The 23,066-nt window shown below is 37.8% G+C and overlaps 1 protein-coding gene and 1 long non-coding RNA gene across 5 annotated transcripts in view; one reads left to right on the forward strand and one right to left on the reverse strand.

The window, feature by feature from the left end:
* Positions 1-23,066, forward strand: part of NCKAP5 (NCK associated protein 5) — a 1,086,741-nt gene that overhangs the window by 394,673 nt on the left and 669,002 nt on the right. The gene's annotated exons all lie outside the window — the stretch shown is intronic.
* Positions 10,947-11,675, reverse strand: LOC125123001 (uncharacterized). Its single transcript, XR_007133945.1, has 2 exons — positions 11,444-11,675; positions 10,947-11,333 (listed from the first exon to the last, which is right to left on the reverse strand). It is a non-coding gene; the product is annotated as an uncharacterized LOC125123001 (long non-coding RNA).

Consider the following 23,066-nt stretch of genomic DNA (forward strand, 5'->3'; position numbering starts at 1 on the left):
ATGTGTATATATTTTTCATCATTGAGTTAGTTCTGACAAAAGGTTTTAGTAGAGGCACATTAGAAACACAATTAGAGTTTTAGTTGAGTAGTTAAAGTGTGACAATAAGCTAGTAGGATCTCTGACTATAGTAATAACAGTCTAGTAACCAGGTAATATTCTTTTTGTATTTTTAACTGGTCAATATCATGTTGAGGTGTATGGCCCATGGGTTCAATGGGCTATAGGTGGCTGGAAACCATTCAGAGGAGAGTGACCAGAAGGAAGGATGACTGGAGAATACATATTTTAAGAATGCTGTTTTTAGGTCTCCCGTGTTTAGTATTTTGTTCTACATGGTAGGTCCTGATTCTTGGTAAGGAGAGGTATATGAGAACATTTGTGAAGGTAAATTGGAAAAAGAGGCGAGTATCACAGATGTCATATTTCTAAATTATTCATCCCCTGGGGCCTCTTAGGAATGGAGATTGTTGTATTATTATCCAGATCCTTCGGGTCCATGTGATCATGGTCTTCCTAGGTGCTAGTATGGACTCTGAATTCCTTTACTAAATCCCTATAGCTCTTATTATCTGGAATATATGTGTTAGTGCTTAGTTATATGATATCTCACCTTGCACCAGAATTATTTACTATAATTAGCTTTGTCTCCCAAGGGTAAATAAGTCCCTAAAGTCCTTTATTTCTTATCTTCTTGTGGCAAGTGTGGTTCTCTCCATACACAGAGATTTTAGGCAGGTAAGTATGAGCTAACCCTGTGGCTTTCTTGTCTAACCTCATCCAAATCCATCACCCTTGGTCTCTGTACCAGGCGATGCTGCTGCTTCTACATGCAACCTTGTAACAAATCCTAATACCCTTAAAATTCATCTTTCCTAAGGAATTAGTTCTTGGGTAAAGTGCCTGATATTTTCATTTGTACTGCTCTAATATGAGGTTTCCTATTAGAGAAAAGATGTCTGGTTATAATAATACACAATATTCTTTTCTCTGCATAGAAGAACTATTGGTAAGATAAAGCAAATATGTGCAATTTTTAAGTCTGCTTGCCACTAACAGACATCCTCAGTTAACTTTATATAACTAGATGTAATATTTGTTAGATTTGTTTTTGAGAGCTACAATCTGGGTGTTGATATAGTTTTCTTTTGTGAACCTGTGTGTTGTAGTAATAAAACCAACAGCAATGTATTTATGGTTATATACCTTTTAAATTATATTTTCCATAGAGCTACTACAAAGTATATTTAAGAAGTTATTTAACTGAAGGTGCAATATTTTCTTTAAACTGTTCATATAGAATAGTTTTCCCCTACCTTTCAAAAGAAAAATACACAAATGATGAATACCATCTGATGAAAGATTAGAGTTTAATTTGGTCAGTGTGTCTTGTTCACATCATTGAAGAGGAATAATGGTTTCTCAGGCTTTGAACCAAAAAAAACCTGCATGGAAAAGGATATTTTTCTTCATTCTTAAGGTAGTTAATAAAAACCTTTGGTTGTTCTCCAGCCTGATTAAATTAAAATCTCATTTCACGCAGTAGGCTTGGCCTAACATAAAGTAAGAGCTCAGAATTTTGAGGGCAATCAGTTCCATTTTCCTTGAAATAGAATTATTGCTGGTGAAGATGCAAAGCCTTATATATAGTGTCAGAGGATCTAATAAGAAAGGTTCATTCGAATAACAATAAAGGGTACTAATGACATTTGAATAGTCAGAATAACTACCAGTGAGAAAATGGAAATGGTAGTCTTGAAAAGAAAATGAAAACCAGTAACAGCAGATTTATATACTACTTATTGAATCATGAAATTATACTTGATTATATTTTTCAAACAAATCTTGACTGCCTTAAAGTGATAGGCTTTCTGATGATTGTTACAACATCACAACCACACCTGTATCCAAGTTATTTTTGGTGAACGATTTGTGAGTGACAGTGAACAGTATGGAAAATTTTTACAAGTTATGACTGAAGTTTTAATTGCCTTTTTTTTTTAAATGTCTGTATGCCCGGCATGTGATAGTTCCCAGGCTAGAGGTCTAATCAGAGCTGCGGCTGCTGGCCTACACCACAGCCACAGCAACACAGGATCTGAGCCGTGTCTGTGACCTACACCACAGCTCACAGCAATGCTGAATCCTTAACTCACTGAGCTAGGGCAGGTATCATATCTGCATCCTCATGGATACTAGTCAGATTCTTTTCTACTGTGCCACAACGGGAACTCCCTTAAATGCTTTCTTGAGTTAGGGCAGAACCTATAATGTGCTGAGGATCATGGGAAAGACATGTCATGTACACAGGCACAACTAAAGTGTCTGAAGTTAAATCTTCCTATTAACACAGTATACCCTTTTTCTGATTTTTATTTTGCCTTTGGTTCATAGCTGTTACAGCTTTCTGAGAATAAATTACTTGTCATTACTGCTGATATTAACTCATGGCCTTCCATTTATACTTTAACCTATAACTTAAAAGATAAACTCTCAATATTTTCATCTTGCAACAGTAATTGTGGTCAGCATTCATTTATGGACACAGTCTTTGAAAACTGACCAAAAGCATAGCGGACATATGTCATACTGTTATTGCCTCTTGCTTAATGCTAAGAGAATTGGACCAATAGTAGACAATTAGGTATAAGAATTAAAAAGTAATATTTTCATGGAGGAATCCACTTGTCTTTAATAGGTTTTAGTTTTTTCTTATAGCATAACCATGTTCTGTGACACAAGTATGATGTGTAATTATACTCTCAGGATAACTGATTACTTTGAGGTCCCATTTCTACTGAAATAGACCTGTAATCTACCTCTGAGTTTTCAAATTGCAAAGAAGTTTGTGGAGTTCAAATATAGCTGTCTAGCAATGAGCATTGAGCTCAACTGTCTTTCAATACCAGCAGAAGAAGATTTCTATGAATTCATCTGAAGAAGATGGTGGAGCCAGAATCTAGAACATAGTCTAAGACTTGAGTACAAGGCTGGGTAGGTTTCATTCACTCTGAATCTTCCTGCTTGATGAGGAAAAATAAACATGCCCAGGAACAACTTGTTTACTAGGTGATATTGAGGTGCAGTCATATACTTTTATACGTGTATTTGTTTAAAATGAGGAAAGTTAAGATGAGGAGAAAAAGGCTCTTTTGACCCCTAATGATTTTTCTATTATCTGTTACTATTTCTGATTTGGCTAAATATATCTGTGACTGACAAGAAAGAGTGTAAGAGAACAACTGCAGAGAATGCCTTTCTCCTAATATTTGACAGAAATCTCTATCCATTTGCAGCCTCAAATGGAGAATTTAGAACAAACACAAACAGTTGGAAAACACAAATTGAATTCATGAATATTTATGGTGTTAATTACTCTTTCATGTCACATATGTGAAATTATGTATGAAAAGTGGGAGCGACGGTACACTGTAGGGCTGGAAATAAGACTGTATTGGAGGTTTTGGAGATGTGGACTCTTTCCTGGCCTGTCCTGACTGGCTGTTGGTTAACATCTCTAAGACTGAGATTTTTTTATCTATAAAAAGAAGGAATCAACATAGCTAGTATTTACTATCACTGAGCCCTGAGATTTCATGAAGCATATAATGTCTGAAATAGCATAACTGGAGTTCCCTGGTAGCCCAGCAGTTAAAGACTCAATGTTGTCACTGCTGAGGCTTGGGTCCGATCCCTGGCCTGGGAACTTCCTCATACCTCAGGGCAGCCAAAAATGTTTTTAAAAATAAAGTAAAATAAAATAACATTATATAGATATAACATGTATAGAAATGTATCATCTTATTTTTCTCTAATACTTATAAGCTGGATCATTATGTAGGGTTTAATATATGTCATGGAAAACTTCAAAAAAAATGCGTAGAAACGACTAATATAACAGATACATACAGTTTGCCAGTGACTGAACCAAATAATGTCAGTGTTCATTTCAGATTTTCATGGCTCAAGTTGGAGACAGAGTTATCAATAGATTGGAAGTAAATAAAGAATGAGTAGGTTTGCATAGCCAAAATTAAATTATAGGATCTGGTAAGTGTAGAGTGCTAATTGCCAACCTAAAAATGACAGATCAAAGTTCCATTTGAACAAGTTATGTTTAAGCTAGGGTTTCTCCATCAGGGCACTGTTGATATTTGAGGCCAGAAGATTCTTTATCATGAGGGAGTGGGGGTGGGGTGTCTTGTGAGTTAGAAGGTGTTAAGCATCATCCCTGGCCTCTGCCCACTATGTACCAATACCATCCCCCAATGAGACAACCAGCAATATCTCCAGATAATTTCCAAATATTTCCTAGGAGTGACATCCTCTCCTCTCCCTAGGAACCAGTGATGTCAATAATCATCCGCCTAAGCATTTTTCTAAGCATATCCCAAGAAACACTAATACACTGTGTTACAGATATTTTAGGAAAAACAAAAGTATACAGTGGTCAAATTTCAGGTATACTAGGTAAAACCAAGCTTTAAGATTTTTTGTAATGGCTGCACCTGTGCCATATAGAGGTTCCTGGGCTAGTGGTCAAGTCAGAGCTGCAGCTTTGACCTATGCCACAGCCACGGCAACACTAGATCTGAGTTGCATCTGAGACCTATGCACCAGCTTGCTTACAGCAACACTGGATCCTTAACCCACTGGGCCAGGTCGGGGATTGAACCCTCATCCTCACAGAGACTACATAAGATCCTTAACCTGCTGAGCCACAATGGAACTCCTAAGGTTTTTTTGAATTTTGGAACTACTCAGAGCTATCTATATGGCTAATATGTGTTATGCATATTAAATATAGAATGTAAGAAATAATTTTAGCTTCTTTAAAAAAATCCCTAGGAGTTCCCATCGTGGCACAGTGGTTAATGAATCCGACTAGAAACTATGAGGTTGCATGTTTGATCCCTGGTCTTATTCAGTGGGTTAAGGATCCAGCATTGCTGTGAGCTGTGGTGTAGTTCACAGATGTGGCTTGGATCCCGAGTTGCTGTGGCTCTGGGGTAGGCCAGTGGCTACAGCTCCGATTAGACCCCTAGCCTGGGAACCTCCATATGCCAAGGGAAGCAGCCCTAGAAAAGGCAAAAAGACAAAAAAGACAAAAAAAAAATTCCCTAAATCCTATCTTTCTTGGTACTAGATTGAGGTTCTAAGGAATCTATTTTGGGAAATGATGATCTAGTTAGTTCAATATCCAAATATACAAAAAACAGCTTGTATCCTTTTCTTCACCCTTTTCCCCTTACTTCACTGGCATTGAGATGGAAGACTTAGTAAAAGAGTAGCAAGGAGTGTGAAGAGTTTGGGTTGTTGGTAAAAGAGGAAAATACATATGTGAGAAAGCCAATCCCAAGTTCATCCCTCTTTTCCTAAGGGGCCTCAATACCAAATTCCATGAATCTCAAGAACCATAGATTATATGTTATGTTTGCCCTGGTAAAACACCTAACTCCTGCTTCCACAGGGGGAGAAATTATGGTTCCTAAAATACTAAGAGGACTAAAACACTTAATTGAGAAGCACTTTGAGACCTCTGGGAACATTTAGAGTCCCTAAAGCCCATCCCTTCCAACAATAAAATGATGGTGTTAGTGTATCCAAAATTCTTTAAAATAGACTTTTGCATCCTGGCTTGTTTGTGATTCTTAACCTAAGGAAAGAGATAGAAAAAAACTTGGACAAAAACTTTGTTTCCATTCCCATCAGGATTCAAAACTCTGCTTATCTAAGTAGAGTGAAGATGGAAATAAAATGATCCACATTCCAAATACTCATTTGTGTTCTCCATAATTTTGATATATTTCTACATTTGGGGATTGAAATAACTGGCACCAGTGCCTAAAATTTCCTTCAGCATGAATCTCAGTCTCTGTAAAATGGAGTGATATTAAAATTGCTTACAGAGAGGTTACACACTATAATTCTATCTCTGGGAAAAGGAAAGCCTTTGCTAACATGTTATCTAGAAATGATCTTAGAGTTGTCAAATAGAGTTCAGAGACAAAAGCATATGTAGCCAGGGAAAAGCCCAGAGCCTCTCAGAAATTTACCTTCTGTGGATCTTGGTTCTTAGAATCAAATTATCCAGGCAATCTTAAGAATTAGCACGTCTCTGTCCCTGTGGGGTTAATTTATGTAGGCTAAGGAGATGCCAAGTATTAAACAGGTTGCCTTTGCTGTAATCATAGACTTCCACTGGGAGATCTTAATTGGCAACAAGTAAAATTGCTCTGCATGAATTCTTAATGGTGGACACCAAATAAAATAAGAACTGTGATTTGTTTCTTAAATCCCTTCAAGGAAAAAAAAAAAAAAAAAGAGGATACCTCTAGGGGATAGAGTGTGTAGCAAACAAAAAGCTCAGCACTCCCTAATAGCAATAAAAGCCAGGCCTCATGCTATGCAGACTGAATAATAGCACATGGTTTTCCATCTCTGCATCCTGGTCTCACTCCACTGAGGTCAAAGGAGACCAGGGCCAGTCAGCTTTGCATGATCATCCATTCCTCTCAGCCCCTGGGTTGGATTTCTAAATCATAGCTGCAGTCTTGGCCAAGTGCAAACATAAGAGCCACCCTGGAAACCCATCAATGTCATTTCTCAATTACCCACCAGGGGTTGTTCCAGAGAGGCAGACAGTCCCAGACCCCTGCCAAGATAAGAGCCTTGCCTCTAAGTCATGCCCTCTGCCCAGCGCGAGGGAGAATAAATCAGGGCTCTGGAAATTGGGTACTGCCACATGCTTCAGCAGTTATGTCATCCTTGGATGGTGGTAGGGAAGGCTGTGGGTTGAGCTGTATCCCCAAGGATTCTTAGGATAGAACGATGGTACTGCTTTAAGGGAACAAGGAAGTGTTTAGGTTTCCTCTCTTAGCTCTGAAGTTCTAGATGAAGCAATGTCTTTTTTTTTTTCCCCCCCTGGGGCCACGCCCATGGCATATAGAAGTTTTTAGGCCAGGGGTCGAATTGGAGCCGTCGGCCTATGCCACAGCCACAGCAACACAGTCTGAGCCTTGTCTTCCACCTACACTGCAGCTCACAGCAATGCCAGATCCTTAACTGACTGAGTGGGCCAGGGATCAAACCTGCATCCTTGCAGATACTAGTCAGGTTCACTATGGCTGAGACACAGTGAGAATTCCTGAAGTAATGTCTTTATCCTGAAGATGACTTTTGTTCAGGAACAGGAGGAGCTGATAGGATTTAATCCAGAAAGGTATCTGGCTTGACTGAACTGGAAGACAATCCGGGTTCATATATGACCTTTTACTTTAAGATTGATCAGCATTACTTAAGTCACCTGTGTGCGATCTGCATGTTTATCTACTTAGGGAGTTGACAAGAATTTGATCCCAAATCACTGCGGCAGGGAGACACCAAAAATGCCAGAGTGAAACTCTATACCAACTTTATACATATATATATGATTTCCTGTCTCTTATAAAATCTGTCTTCCTTTAAAATAAAAGACCATGCTAATATATCAGAGGATGTATATTTAGGTCCAAACCTAATAAATGTATAAAATAGACTATTTAAAACCTTAGGAGTTTTATCTTTCTTTCTTTTTTTTTTTCCTCTTCACTACAAATCTTGTTTGAAGGAAACATTCACACACATTAATCAAGATTATTCTGGCTGGGTAGAGGATTGGTAAAACACTTTTTAGGAGACTGTCCTTCAAAAGTCCAGGGGTTTCCCCAAGGAGCTAATTGTTTGATCTGAGTCATGAGCAGGATCAGGTCTGGTGGATGTATGTCAAGTGAAGAACTAGATATTGAGTAGATGGAATTCAAACTGCCTTTAAAACTTTTGAGTATAACTATACATAAAATGATGAGAAATTCAGACCTAGAACTCTTTATATTTAATAAATAAAACACAGTATAGGTAGGATGTATTATGTTAACCTACAAAGATATAAAACTGGCCACTTCTGCAACTGGGGAAACATCTCCACATCAGGAATGGATTTATTGCAGCCATGGGAAGCTTGAGTTGAATAATGTTGTACAGGTCCATAGATGATCTGAAAATTATTCTCCTTCTAGTTTAAATAATTTAAATAGGTTTGTGTTCAAGAAATACTCTAAAATGCCAAAAAAATATTTCAACATCACTAGGATTTAGGGGTTACCCAGAGAAATTTACCACTATGTAAATCTGAAAACATTTGACTTAAAACACATTAGTTATTTTTAGATCCATGCTTATCTTAATATGACAGCCAGCAACCTAATGTGATTTATTTATCTGAAATTAAAATAAAGAGCCTCAAGCAAAAGGCATTTTGTAGATTTATTGGGGGTAATAAAGATCACAAATATCCCCTACTAAGTTGAAAGAAGAAAAACTCCAGCAGGCGACAGTATAAATGACCTGCTCGACATAAATGCATGTGTTGAAGCTGAAGTGCACCCAGAGTAAGGAATGACAAAGTGCCTTTTTTTCCCTGGAAGGAGGAAAGAAATGGGTAATTTAACATGGCCTTTTATTTAATTTTAATTTTAATGGAAAAAAATCACTAACTTGTTAGTGCATGAGCACTTGTGATTTTTTTTTTTCCTTAAGGGATTGCTTATTAGGATATGACTCTACATATCTGTCTATATGGATAACACTAGCGGTTAAAGGAGTAAATTAATTTATTTTTTTCACTTACCACCATTCTTTTTGTGCCCTCCATATTCAGAGGCCTGAGAAGGAATCCTGGTACCCCACCTTTAGCCTTCAATTCTCACGAGAGATGGTGGAGCTTCTGTGAAAAGAGGAAATACACTGCATTTTTTTCCCCTCAGAGGCTTTCACTACTGTACATTATGCATTTTTGTATTACAAATTAGACCTAATAAATTGTCCAACAGAGGGCCCAAGAGGGAAAGTTTCCCTGGAATCAAAGAGTCAAGAATGGGGTAAAATTGTAAAGCATTGGAAGAAGCACCCTCTAGATATCTCAAAGCAGAGAAAACTTCTACAAAGGCAAATGTCTAGTGCTGGGTTTTTTGAGGTTGGCAACCTATGACCAAGTTCTCATAAAACAAGGTTGATTTCTGAGAGCTTGCCTATCTGCTGCTCAGCATCTCCACTACACCCACTCACATGACATATGAATTCTCTGCTGAGGTCAGCCCAGATTTTCATCAGATTTAAGTCTGATTGAGAAAGAATGTTAAAGCTACTGCAGATCTCAACTCTCCTGCTCCATTAGCTGGATTTTACAAGTAAGTGACACCTCTCATTTAGACCCTGGGGGTGCTCTGGTTCTTACTCCAATCCCATTAGTGAGGATGACACTCAACAAAATACTCCAAAATGTAACAGTGGCTCCATCCTTACCCTCAATACTAATCCCCACATGTCTCTCAGTCACACACTGTTTTATTTTCTATTGATGGAGGTCTTTTTCCCTTAAGGTCTTTGACTTGTAGAATCAAGTCTTATGGTACCTCTTGTCTCTCATAGTGGTTAGCATAAAATATACAACTTCACACATAACACTTCAATTTAAAGTGTGTTTTAGTCATCTTTGTACCTAAGTGACTTAGCGCATTATAGCAACTCAAAACACTTTCTTAAGCCATTGAAGGAAATGATGATTCAAGAAGAGAAATTACTAATGGCTCAGGTATTTATGAGGGATGAGCCCACCTTTATTGGTAAGTCCATGCAAGGAAAGATAAAGCAAGTATGTACAGCAAAAAGTCTCTATCTCTGTGCTATGCCAGGGTTAAAGGGGATATGCAATTTCAAGATAGTTACACTTAAAAAGTTAAAGATGGGGACAAGTAGTGAAGATGTGAATGGGTTGTCAGTGATATATAAAGATAGGAAGAATGCTTGCTTCAACCAACTTCTTGCTTCAACCAATTTTTATGCTTCCCCATCCTAGGGAATTCCCGTGGTGACTCAGTGAGTTAAGAACCCGATATAGTGTCTGTGAGGGTGCAGGTTCCATTCCTGGCCTCAATCAGAGGGTTAAGGATCCAGCGTTGCTGCAAGCTGCACAATAGGTCACAGATGCAACTCAGATCTAGTATCGCCATGGCTGTGGTGTAGGCTGGCAACTGCAGCTCCAATTTGAACCCTAGCCCGGGAACTTCCATATGACACAGGTGTGGCCATAAAAAGAAAAAAAAAAATTCAATCCTAAAGGAAGAAGTGTTCAGCCATGTTCCGTCTGCATGATGGATCACTGAGCATCACAGGAAAGGCTCCCTACAGTGACAGTAATCAAATGTGTATTTCAGTCTCCAATTTTACTCCCATTATCTACCAATTGTATCTTGGGTACAATAGGAACAGAAGCAGTAAAAGATTAGTTTTGAAAAGAAGCAATAAAAGAATAGTTTTTAAAGAAAGGGACTGTGAGAGGTTAAAAAAATCCATGATAAAAATCAAGGCCTAAAATACTAAATTTATTATCTTGGTTAAAGTGAGTTAGAGAAAAATTTTGGACATATAGATCAAGTTACTTTGAAAAATAGAATAAATAAGAGATATACACTACTCTATATAAAATAGATAAACAGTAAGGTCCTACTGTATAGCTCAGGGAATTATATTCAATATCTTGTAATAACCTATAATGGAAAAAATCTGAAAAATAGTATGTATGTATATATGTATATGTAATATATAACATATCTAAATCACTGTTCTGTACACCAGAAACTAACATAACATTATAAACCAATTATATTTTAATTTAAAAAATTAAAAACAGAATTAGGGCTTGACCTGAAAGACTATAAAGGGGGTATTTGCTGAGAAGTTCTTAAGAAAAAATTTTAAGATGGACACACACTTGAAGTCAAGGACATTCAGAATAAATAACAATGACATGGACTGCCAAACAGAAGGCAAATTTTCAAAGGATTAGTGATGTGGAAGACAGTGCGGGGGGAATAAACAGGTGAAAAAAGAGGACAACCAACTAAAAGTAAATTTTCATTTTTATTAGCTAAGCGCATTAGGGACTCTAATTACAAGGAAGTGGCACTTTTTCACTTTATCTCCTAAAGTATTACTGACATCCACTCTGGTCCAGCTGGGGCAGTATTTGTTGACACACCAGTACAATCAGGGTCTCTGTTCTGCTTTGGTGACTGTGCTGTCCTGTTGCTAAGTTTTAAGTACTATTCCCGATTCCTCTGCAATGTGAAGTTCAGGTCCTGATTTTGCCAATGACTGTGTGGTCCTGGAGAAGTCCTTTAGGCACTCAGGGCCTTGGTTTCCCATTGGGAATAAGACAGGGTTAATATAAGTGATTTCAGCATTCCATTCTTTAGAGTTCGACCTGTAACTCTTCCAATTACCTTGTAGGCCAGCTGAAGGGTTGGGTAAGGGAGATAAAAGAGAAGTGATAGATACATATTACTGAGAGTTGAAAGTGACAGTGTCCCTTCTTGAAAGAAGGCAGAACATTATTTTTATATACCTCGCTTTATTTCAGCTCTTCCTCTTGAACTGTGTCTTGGCACTGAAACTTCCAGAAGTAATAAAGCCTCATGCTGGCAGACCTAGAGCACCAGAGCAGGGTCAGCATCTGTGACTACTTTCAAAAGGTTTTGCAGGAAGTTGTTCTATTGAATAATGTTTACGTTTCCACAGAAGCTATGAGCACAGCATGATGGAAAAAAAAAAAAACAGTCAATTGCACAATATTAGGGGGGAAAAAAAAAGAAAGCAGCTCTGGGGTTATGGTCCCTATTAAGGGAAATTGCATTGTCTAATGGTGTCTCTTCATTGTTCCCTGGAGATTCACGGATTTGCTGGCTAATTGAAAGCCAAAGTTTGTATTTACCTGGATTTATTCATTTTTATTGTTTAATTGATTTTCCTGTATCTCTGCTTTGGAAATAAAGATACAAATGGGGTCAATTACAGAAGACCCCTCTAAAAGAGAAATTCTCTGAATCAAATACACAATTTAAGACTCTGGTCACTGAGACCATTTTTTACCAAGATAATATAATTTAAAATGTACCGAAAGTTGCATCTATCCAAAAATACCTCCCCCACTGGATTGCCTGAGGTTCTCAGGCTTGAAATAAAGGAAAAAGATTTCCATAATGTTACCCAGAAAATCTGTCCTTGCCCCCTGAGGAGAGTTCTAACATTATGCTCTTAGCTCCTGGTAATATCTTACCAAGGTTGAGTTTGCCAAATTAGATAACCTGTGGATATCTGAGTCCTGGAAATCTTTTAGCAAAGTTAAGCACAGCATGTTTAGAATGGAAGAAAGTCCTAGTAGAAATTTATAGTACGAATCTAAATGTTCCTGTTTCTACTACACATGTCCCTACCAACCCTGACCTTTATGACTGATTTTTTCCTCCACACATACTCTCTCATTGTTAGTGTCTCCATTCCAGATCAATCCTACCCATCCCTCAAGGTATGGCCTAGGTCTTTCTGATCTACAGTCCCTCACAAGCATTCCCCAGCCTGCCTGGGCTCTGTTTTATTTTAATTCACCCTGAGGAGTTCCTGCTGAGGCTCAGCAGGTTACAAACCTGACTAATATCCATGAAGATGCTGGTTCGATCCCTGGCCTCATTCAGTGGGTTAAAGATCCAGTGTTGCTGTGAGCTGTGGTGTTAGTCGCAGACATAGCTTGGATCTGGTATGGCTGTGGTATAGGCCAGCAACTGCAGCTCCAATGCGACCCCTGCCTGGGAGCTTCCATATGCTGCAGATATGGCTCTAAAAGGGAAAAAAAAAATACACCCTGAATCTGAAGCTCTATTATATGTGTCCACATAATGGTTTACACCTTGCAAGAAATTCTAAATTAGTCCATGTGCCTTGATTTTGACTCTACAAATATATTTAGCACCTGTCCTTCACTTCTGTTATCTATCAAATGGTGCTAAGCAGAGGGTTGAATGCAACAGGTATTCAGCGAACATATACTTATTTTCTTGAGCAAGGAAATTAAAAGTTCTATTTGGTACTCTTGCTGATAACACTGGATCAAGAGAATTTATTTCAGATGTCAGTTAAGGGCATTACGAACCAGAGAATATCCAGAATGTCTGTGACTAAAATGGTATGAGGTGCTGAATACTGAATTAATGATGGTGAAAGGAATTGGAGATGTTTAGTTTAACAACTAGAAAACTAAGGGATAGACCTAGAGAGCTACCATATGACCCAGCAGTTCCACTGCTGGGTATATAGTTCCACTGCTGGGTATATATTCCAAAAAAAAAAACCACCAAACACACTAATTCCAAAAGATTCATTGACCCGGACTCTGACCAGTATCCATGAGGACACAGATTCCATCCCTGGCCTTGCTCAATGGGTTAAGGATTCGGCACTGCCTCTAGCTGTGGTGTAGGTCACAGACACTGCTCAGATTTGGCGTTGCTGTGATGTAGACCAGCAGATGCAGCTCCAATTTGACCCCTAGCCTGGGAACCTCCATATGCCATGGGTGTGGCTCTAAAAAGACAAAAAAAAAAAATTCATGGACTCCCAATATTCATAGAAGCATTACTTACAAATATCAAGATATGGAAGCAACCTAAGTGCTCATCAATGGATAAAGGAATAAAGATGTGGTACACACACACACTACAATACTAATAAGCCATGAGGAAGAATGAAATTTTGCCATTTGCAGCAATATGAGTGGACTTAGAGGGCATTATGCTAAGTGAAGTAAGTCGTACAGAGAAAGACAAATATTGTATGATAACACTTATATGCATTAAGTAATGCAAAAAATACAACAAACTACCAAATATAACATAAAAGATATAGAGATCCATAGAACAAACTAGTGGTTACCAGTGGGGAGAGAGAGGGGTGAGGAACTAATAGGAATAGGGGATTAAGAATACAAACTCTTAGGCATAAAATAAGCTACAAGAATATATTTTATAACACAGGAAATACAGCAAGTATTTTATAATAACTATAAATGGGGCATAATCTTTAAACTTGTGAATCACTGTGTTGTATACCTATAACATATATACTATGATGCATCAATGATAATTTAACTTAATAAAGGGCAGTGAGTTGTCTTATGGAGAAAGGATGAGCAGTATACTAACATATTCAGGACAGAACTAGTTAATCATTTATGTGTGTTAGAGTCTGAGGGACAACACTTAGTGCTAGAAAGAAATGTGCTGATACTGCTCTCTAACATGAAGCAAAGTGTTCTTGAGATAGTGAGCTCTGGACCAGTGCAAGTGTCCCAGCAAATCCTGAGAAGCCATCTTTCAGATGTCATGTAGAATGGATTCTGCTCTGGTGGATGATGGGGAGAGACCAGATGCCCTTCATGTTGGATGACCTATCATCCATCCTCCACTCTCTGGCTCTAAGCCACCATTAGCATCTCTACTTGTAATGACTATTTCCTCTTCTGTTGTACTATCCCTTTTTAGTACAAAGGCAGTTTTATATAATTGGCCTCAGTCTTTACATTTTCAAAGGAGGCCATGTAGGTTCTTCCATTGCTCCTCATGTAACTTACATTTCAGACCCCATTCACTGAAAGGGCCCCCTAGTGGACTTATTTTAGTTTGTCAATATGCCTCTTAACATGTGGAACTCTAATAGAAACATAATATGTTTTATTATGACCAGATTACAAGTCCAATTTCAGTCATCCTTTGAGAGAGGGTTGTTATTCTAACTTTATGATTTTTCCCCCAGTGGTACTAATTGTTAATAACCTTTAGGCAAAATACCTAAAATTCCAGCATTGCCTCATGCATATCCAGTTGCTCTCTTGTGGACTCAAAGAATATAAATCATGATTTCAAGAAAGGGCAAGGCATGTTTTAAATTTAGAAAATCCATTCTCTTTTTCTCCACTGTTCCTTTATTCCCTGACTTTTGAAAATTGCCTTGTCCTGCCTCACGTCTTCTTTTTCCAATGCCAAGGCTTTATTTATAGTTGGGAGGTCAAAGAAGAATGAATGATTACAAATAAATTAGGTCATTCCTGACCTTGTTATAACTTTTATTGGATGGTTACTCTGGCCTTTCAGAAGGAAGAAGGGAATTAGTTTCAGATTATAGGAACAATTATTCATTTAACATTTACAATCCCAAGGTTAAGGAATATTAGGAATGATAAGGCTAAGATAAAGCTCATGAGACAGTATTTTAGGGCACAGTGAAAGCGATGGGATTACTGGTTCTTCTGTTTAAGACAGAGATCAGATTTGGGCATTGTCGATATTAAGGGGTTCTCGTTTAGATTTTTCAAGTTTCTCCGTATTATGACAATGGTGTGTGCATTTTACAAAGGAAGATATGTCTTCCTTGCTGCCCAAGGCCAAAGGCAAGCAGGTAGGGAAGACATCACTTCTTTTTCTTCTTGCTTTTCTTTTTATTTTTTAATAACTCAATGAATTTTATTATATTTATAGTTGTACAACCATCATCACAGCCTAACCATCACTTCTTGAAGATACATTATGCAAAGAGTTTCAGATCAATTATTTTGGAAATCCAATTCCACCACCCCTTCTTTGCATGTGTCACCCTCTCCCCCACCCCAACTGTGAGGTTTATTTCTGACTCATTTACTACTACAGTCGTAGGAGAATTTATTTTTCCTGCTTGATGCTAAACCATTGTCATAGAAAGTTCCATCTCCAGGCATTTTGAAAGTCGAACCACTATCTTTCTCCTCCTAAATGTTGAAGTTCACATTGGAACATCACTTTCTACTTTGGGTAACAGCTGAAAAATGGCCACGTGAAGCTTCCATTCATCTTTGTCACACTGGTAGAGATTTTGCGATGAATACAACATAGATTATTTTTTCTGTCCAAAGGCTGCTAGGCATGGGAGTAAATTAATTAGCTGGGACTGTCATCAGATGTGGATGTCCTGATATTGTCACAGAAAAGGAATGAGACGAGATCGGGCAAGAGGCAAAGGCTGATCCACTCGTCAGCCAGAAACATTCTGAGGGAGTCGTTTAGGGTGGCTTGGGAAAATCATTTTGGAAACCAGACCTGTGATAGTGGGCTTCTGACTCTTCTGAACCAATGAGATCACCTTTTCCCCAGAAACATGCAATTAAACTCATTCAGTAGAGGGTTGGAAACAGAAGTCAGATTCTAGCTATAGGTCTAATATAAGGCTGTGCTGTAATGCAGTGGGAAGAGATTTTTGAATTGTTGCATGGATGTTTGCATATGTTGATGGGAAACCCACAAAAAGGTCAGAGGTTCAGGATGTCTGGAAGGTTTCCTGCTTCTCATTTAACAAACCAAAGAAGAAAGTATGGATATAGCCTTATAAAAACTTTCTCATGATATTTCCAGGACCTGATACTTCCCGAAAAGTTAGAATGTGGAAATATCCTTTAGGCTCCTGTTTGGGAACAAGATGTTTTAGATCTTGTTCTCTTGGTTAATACATAGTCAAAGATTGGTTCCTGGAATGTCCATCTTCTCTTCACAAACCAGTAGCCTAGCAGTTTCTCCAAAATGCAGCATTGGGAGGCTTTCACAAGTAGAAACAAGAATTCTCATGACGCATCATGGCCACGTGCCATCTCTGTCTTTGTCAGAGTTGGCAAAGCTGGGCCTCTTTGATGTTCATTCCAAACGTTCATAACATGACCCAAACATTTTCTCTTCTATTATTAACTGTGATGGGGTTGTTGTTAATTTGCATAAGCCATTTAGAATTTGTTTGAATTTCTAACTTCTTCCACCTCTTGGTTAGATTCCATAAACATAAGCCCTACCTTGTAGAGTAGGGCTTCCTTTTATTTGGCTTAAACACATATAGGCTTCAAGTGGTGACCCCTCCATCAGACATGTAGGGTTTAGTGAATAATTCCATATTTACTCTATTCATATTACTTATATTCACTATTATGAATGAATGCAATACTGAACTATACATTCAGTACTATGACAGGAGTTCTGGTCTCTTGTCTGCCACTCTGTAATGTGTGTGAATCATTTAGTTACTCGACCTTCCATCGGTAAAGCTGAAATTTCCCTTCCTTCCTTCCTTCCCCCCTCTCTCTCTCTCTCTCCCTCCCTCTCTCTTTCTCTTTCTTTTTGCTTTTTAGGGCCGCACATGCAGCATATGGAAGTTCCCACGCTAGGGGTCCAATTGGAGCTGCAGCTGCCGAGCCTATGCCATAGCCACAGCAACACCAGATCCAGACTGCGTCTGCAACCTAGACCACAGCTCATGGCAACAACACCGGATCCCTAACCCACTGAGCAGGGCCGGGGATTGAACCCACCTCCTCATGGACACTAGTCGATTTCGTTACCACAGAGCCACAATGGGAACTCCTGGGCTGAAATTTCTTTTCATCACTATGATCTTTTGAATATGTGACCACCTAGGAAAATGTAGCCTCTGGAGATTACATTTGAAGACTATAGAAAGAAAATTCAAATCAAATAGCCATTAATTTTATTTTTTAATTTTTATGGTTGTAACCAAGACACATGGAAGTTCCCACGCCAAGGATTGAATCTGAGCTGCAGCTGCAACCTTTGCCACAGTTGTGGCATCACCAATCATTTAACCCACTCTCTGGGGATGGGAATTGAAGCCATGCCTCTGCAACAACCAGAACTGCTGCAGTCAGATTCTTAACCCACTGTGCCACAGCAGGGACCCCCAAATAGCCATTTAAAAAATTATTTTAGGGGAAAAATCACAGCAGGTTTTATAAATACAAATCATGGAATAAGACCTTCTAAAGTGTGTTGCTAAATTATTGCTTGTGTATTAAAAAAAGGAAGACAAAGATATTTGCTCTTTTTAAAATTTGTTTTTTTCTCCACCTTCTCTAGGTGGTCACTCTCACTCATTTTACTGTCACTAATGATATTTCACTAGCTTGGTATTCATTACATACTTTGACTTTCATCCCTCTTCTTTAAAAATCTCAGTTAAAATGTTGTTTCCTCCAAAAAGTATGCTCTGCTAAAAATGGACCTTTCTTTGTTCTCATAACATTTGGCATGTGTATGCAGTACAGAATCTATTTCATTCTGATTTATGTGATAAGTGGGTTAGTAACCTCTCTGCCTCTCTTGTCATTCATTACCTCCTGGAAGAGGAAATCATGTCTGCTCATCTCTCCATCTAGTGTCTAGCAGTCCAGAATTGTTGGGCTGGGTATTGATGCTTGGGTGATCATGGGTAGATATCCGGTCATGAATTCAGAGCAGCCACATTGGTACCAATGCAGGGGCACCAACAGTGATGGGAATGAACATGCCACCAACCCACCACTTGCTAAGTTTCTACATAGGCGAGGAGTTGCCTACACATCCTGGACTCTTGTTCTTGGTTCACTTTCTCTTTCTTCCCATTTCTCTTCTTTCCTTATTGCCTTTGCCCTTTCTAGTGGGAGTCTTCTACTTTAACTCTCATATTTAGTCTGATGGAAGCCTCACAGGCCACATACTAGATGGGATTCCTTCGTAGACCATACTATTCACATGCATATATTATATACTAGTCCTACCTACATCTTCCACACACAGTGTCCATGCTTTATGTCTACACCCCAAATTCATCCTCTGACCATATTTCATAAGACCTGTGTCAGTTTTGGTACCTTTATTCCCCTTGTCCTCCTGCTTCTGTTAAACTAACTCACTGCCCCATTAATGGCTTATCTCCTGCCTCCTGGATTGATATTACTTAGAAGGAAGACCTGGCCTTTTTATTTCTTTCATTTGGCCATTGGCCTTTCCTCAAGAATACCTGTTGGAGGCATCTCTGCTGGGCCCAAGTCAGCATTCCTATGGCTGCCCTCTTCTGATTTTGGCTTTGAAGTGTAGCATGGCAAGTACAAAGCTTGAAATGAAATGACAACAGTAACACCAATATTCTTCTAAGCACATTGTAAGTATTAACTCATTTAATGCTCACCTTTCTATGAAGCTTAGTATTTTCATCTTACAGATGAGGCAAATGAAACACAGTTAATTAGCCCGACCTGAGGGTTGAGTACTGAATCATCATCCTAACATTCAATGAGTTGTTCATAAATATTTCCACTCCTGTCCCCTTGTGGTTGGGAGGAATCGTGACTCATTCTGGTCAATCGGCTATTAGCAAAAGTGACAATCTGAGTTGAAGAATTTATTGTCCATGCACAACTTCTGGTATTCTCTTTCACTCAGCATGACAACAGCAGTGCTCAAGATGGTGTTTTATCTACAGCTTGGGACACAGAATGACTGCCCTGAGCAGAGGCCCCTGCCAACATATAGTGTGAGGAGGAAATAAGCTTTCAAGTCAAGCTGTGAATATCTGGGTGGTCTATACTGACTCCGTATGTAAGCCAAAAATATAAAGGCAGAACAGGTTCTCTGTAGTGCCTAGGATATATTTCCAAAAAAATGAATAATTTATTATGGTACTACCTTATTTCAATCCCTTATGTGCTAATTTCAGCTTCAGACTTTCCCTTTATTTTATCCCCCATATATCTCCAGAATATGTTTCAAAATTCTATTCCTTTCATAAGAAACTCTAGGGCCCATTTTTTCTTAATATTTCTTTAAATGTACTGTAATTGTCCAAATGTTAGCAATTTTAAGATTTATAGGATGATCTAGAAATTTGATAAATGTTGTATCCCTAATTCATAACAAATAGATTGAAAGTAGCCCATGTTTACACTTTGGGGAAATACAATAATCTTGAAGGCACAAAGGAAAAAATGAAACTAATATAAGCAATTATAATTGTCTTTGGGAAAGAAAGGTACAGTAGATATCCATTCATTAGGAACACTGCATTTTAATTATCAGGAAGTATTCTTAGCTGTAGTTATTGCTGGCTATAAAAAGTTAATTTAGGTTTAATTTTAAAAGTTAATTAGATAAAATTACTCCTATTCTTACTATTAAAAATGGAATGTCTCAGATTCTGCAGGGGCGTATATGCTGTAAAACAACTTTCATTAGAAACTTGAGGGCTCATTAGAATTTACAACATGCATTTAATTACTATAGTTGTTTTAAAGTGTAACTCAAAATTATAATCATTAGCAGTCTTTTAAAGTATAGTTATTCATGTTTATTGTTATAGCTTGTAAGAGGGCAGAATTTTCTATAGTGGGGGTCGGCAAACTTTTTCCATTAAGGGCCAAACAGTAACTGTTTTCAGCTTTACTGGTCATATCCTTATGGTCACTGTCACAACTATTAAGATCTGTAGCTGGAGCTGAAAAGCAGCCACAGACAACACAAGCGAGTGGGGATAACACTGTTTCAACATAATTTTATTTGGCAAAGTAGGCAAGATTTTGCCTGTGGCTGCCAATTCCTGATCTAGAGTGAGTTTTTTTTTTTAACAAAGCTTGCTTGTGTTGTTTTTACAATCTTCTACATACTAACTCCTGAATAAGTAAAGAAGGATTATAGGTCATCATACATTTGATTTCTTGTCTCCAAGTCCTAGTAAGGCCTCCTTTAGAGCTGCTCTGCTAAGCCCTGTGGCACAGGTCTGGTGGCTTCTGGTTGCTGGGGTGCTGAGCAGTAGATGAGGAAGCCTCACAACCAACTCTCAGTTCTCTTTGTGACTCCCTTGTATCATCCTAAATAAACTGTAAGCTCAATTTCCCCATCCATAAACAGGCAGGAAGAGTGGTACTAGGCTCCCTTCAATGGCCATATTCTTTCTATGATTATTATTAGAAATATTAAAAAAATTGAAACCCATAAATCATCAGGTAAAAATGACAAGGATTAATAAGATCCTTGCAAAGTTCTATCAGCACCTAGTAAGAGAGATACTGCCTTGGTAACATTTTGTTAGTCTCTCTCAGAAATACATTTATATTATTTTCATAGGACTACATTCTATAGGTTGTTGGAAAACCATAGATGCTAGATACTAGAGGACTGAAAGTTTAGTTTAAATATACTCCACCCTTTGCCTTATGCAGCCACTTCAGACATGTGAGTATGCGGATCTAAATTCTGAATTTGAATGGGTTTAGGCCAACTTAAAATAAGTATGTGTGTACATGAAGGGAATTCTCCCCCTTCTTTGTATTTAGGTTATTATTTTGCTTCTATGTTCCCAAATATGAAAGCAGCTATTCTGATAAAAGTATATATGTTTATGGAGATATGATAGCAGACATTTTATATATATATATATATACACACACACACATAAGACTATATATGCATATATGTACATTCATATTAATGTATGTAATATATACAGCCATACTAAATTCAAGAGGCAGTCTAAAGACAGGATTTTAATACAAACATAAAATATCCAGAAAACAAGTTATTAAAACTTGAAATCATGAAACATTTTTGGCTCAAAGACTTTTTTTTATTTTTGGCCACACTCATGGCATGTGGAAGTTCCTGGGCCAGGGATCAAACCTGTGCCACAGCAGTGACCCAAGACACTAGAGTGACAATGCTGGATCCTTAACACATTGCACCACAGTGGGAACTTCTCTCAAATACCTTACACTTTTGATTTAAAAAAACTGTTATATTATCCGGTTAATAGTTGCTTAACAAATGACAGTTGAATTAATAACTATATTAATTAAAGAACATGGATCTTAATGTCTCAAAAAATGGAATGATTGATAGAACATGGGTGTGTATATATGTCTTGTTACCAACCCTCAGAAGAATAACCAGGGACTACTTACGTGCATTCCATATATAAATTTCATTAGTGAGAATAATGCTATCATAGAATAATAATCTCAGTTGTGACTAAAAAAGTGTAGCAAGTCTGGTGGACTCTTGCTCTAAGTGGCTGTGCTGAATTCAGCCCTGTACCCTAGCCTAAGGGGTTTTTTTATTTTTATTTTGGTCACACCCATGGCATGTGGAAGTTCCCAGGCCAGGGATCAAACTCATGCTACAGCAGCTGCAGTGACTATGCCACATCCTTAATCTGCTATGCTACAGGGGAACTCCTTAGAGGTTTAATTATTAAAGAAACAAAATTTTCCTAATTAATACTGGCTATGATTTTAAAAAAGAAACTCCATAAGAATCATGAAAAAAGTATAATATACAATAATATCAAATAAATCCAAAATTAATTAGCCATATGTTAGTAATATGAAAGCTTTATTCCAAAATGAAATTTCTTATATGATCATTTGGCCCTAATAATTTTCAAATTAGCAAACATTTATTCAGTGCTGCTAGGTAGAAAGTAGCATAAAAAATGCCCATAAAGTATTACAAAATTGAGTAGTAGTTTATAATCCAACCAAAAGATAAACCATGAAATCAAGATAAAAAGAAATAGATGGAGAGTAAGGATAAGTTACAGCTATTTTAAGCAACAATTTACAATTGCACACAATTCAGCAATGAATAATCATGTGCTTATGTATTTCTGTATTGTTGGATATGTATTTCCATTCAAGGAAAATTCCAACAAGTGGGAATGCTCACTCAAATGGTAAATACACATGGAGTTTTGTTGGATGTTGCCAAAACCAGTTTATATTTTCACCAGCAGTGTATGAGACAGTGTTTTTATGTACTAGTGTCTCCAATAGAACGACTTACTACACATGTAAATTTTCTCCAATGGCATAGATGAGAAGTGGTATCTCAGCGTAGTTTTAATTTGCATTTCTCTAGTTATGAGTGAGCTTGAACAACTTTTCATATGTTCAAAAGCTACTTTCCTGTTGTTTTGTGCATTGTCTGTCCATGACTTTTGCCTAATTTTCTAGTAACTTTTTGGCATTTTCCTCTCATTTTAATAGTTTTCTGTATATTTGGCATATTGCCCCTTATTTATAATAAATTACAAGTATTTTCTCCCAGCTTCCCAACAGTCTTTTGATTTTGGGGGCTTGTTTTGCTTTGTGTATGAGGCATGGTAATACCCCTCAAAGATGTCCATGACCTAATTTCCAGAACCTATAAACATGGTGCGTTATGTGGCAAAAGGTACTTTGCAGATGTGATTGCGTTAAGGAACTTCAAGGGGGAGAGGTGAACCTGGATTATTCACATGGCCCCAATATCATCACAAGGGTCCCCAAAGCTGAGAATTATTCTTGCCTGTGGGAAGAATGA

The sequence above is a fragment of the Phacochoerus africanus genome, chromosome 3, assembly GCF_016906955.1.
Source record: "Phacochoerus africanus isolate WHEZ1 chromosome 3, ROS_Pafr_v1, whole genome shotgun sequence".
Classification (NCBI taxonomy): domain Eukaryota; kingdom Metazoa; phylum Chordata; class Mammalia; order Artiodactyla; family Suidae; genus Phacochoerus; species Phacochoerus africanus.